The sequence below is a fragment of the Penaeus monodon genome, chromosome 30, assembly GCF_015228065.2.
Source record: "Penaeus monodon isolate SGIC_2016 chromosome 30, NSTDA_Pmon_1, whole genome shotgun sequence".
In the NCBI taxonomy this organism is placed as follows: domain Eukaryota; kingdom Metazoa; phylum Arthropoda; class Malacostraca; order Decapoda; family Penaeidae; genus Penaeus; species Penaeus monodon.
In genome coordinates this window covers 22679817-22680089 of record NC_051415.1, presented here as the reverse complement: position 1 = coordinate 22680089, position 273 = coordinate 22679817, and positions in this window count along the sequence as shown.

Here is a 273-nt window from a genome sequence, read left to right as displayed (position 1 = left end):
TCCTGTTTGCTTATACAGCTGCAGGATCCTTAGCGTTAATGGTAGAGTCATATTTGTTGACGCAGTGCAATGATTGTATGGCTGACCATCAGTCATCCAGCGTTATTTGAAATTTTTATATGCAGGGAAGGTTGTTAATGAGGGCAGTGGAGGGGCGCTGCGATGGCCAGCGGGCGAGCTCTACTCCAGCGGCCTTCGTGGACCTCACTCACTATGTCCGCATGCACGCACATGTGTGTGTGTTTGTTGGGGAGAGAGATTGTGAATTGTGAG